General features: G+C 30.6%; 1 protein-coding gene across 1 annotated transcript in view; it reads left to right on the forward strand.

Moving 5' to 3' along the window:
• Positions 1–434, forward strand: part of LOC119592877 — a 12,214-nt gene that overhangs the window by 3,270 nt on the left and 8,510 nt on the right. The window lies entirely within an intron of this gene.

Consider the following 434-nt stretch of genomic DNA (forward strand, 5'->3'; position numbering starts at 1 on the left):
AATTTGAAGTTCAGATCAACGTTTCCATCTGTAAACGTTTTTATTTATCTTTGCTTTGCCAATTCGCTTTATCCAGATCTTCCTGTCTTGTGTTCATAACGATAGGAATCAGATAAGTAGTGCAATTACAATGAAGCACGATGTCAAAATCTTGTATGCAAATGTTAATTTTTGTTTTACATTACTGAGAGAAGTAATCTCATTTTATTTGTAGAGATAGGCACTGTTTGTTGATTTATTTATGATTTAGATTGTATTACAGCTGTTAATAAGATCTATTGGTGGGGACGAAAAAAGTGGCAAATATACCATCATACTAATATTAGTTGCTCCTTTTCTATACATTTTAAAGAAAGAATTCTCATGATTTTGATTACGGTAAGAGTAAAGGTCGTATTCAACATAAGTTCGCTTTACTAAAATATCTCAGAAGT

Source organism: Penaeus monodon, chromosome 31 (genome assembly GCF_015228065.2).
Source record: "Penaeus monodon isolate SGIC_2016 chromosome 31, NSTDA_Pmon_1, whole genome shotgun sequence".
Taxonomy (NCBI): domain Eukaryota; kingdom Metazoa; phylum Arthropoda; class Malacostraca; order Decapoda; family Penaeidae; genus Penaeus; species Penaeus monodon.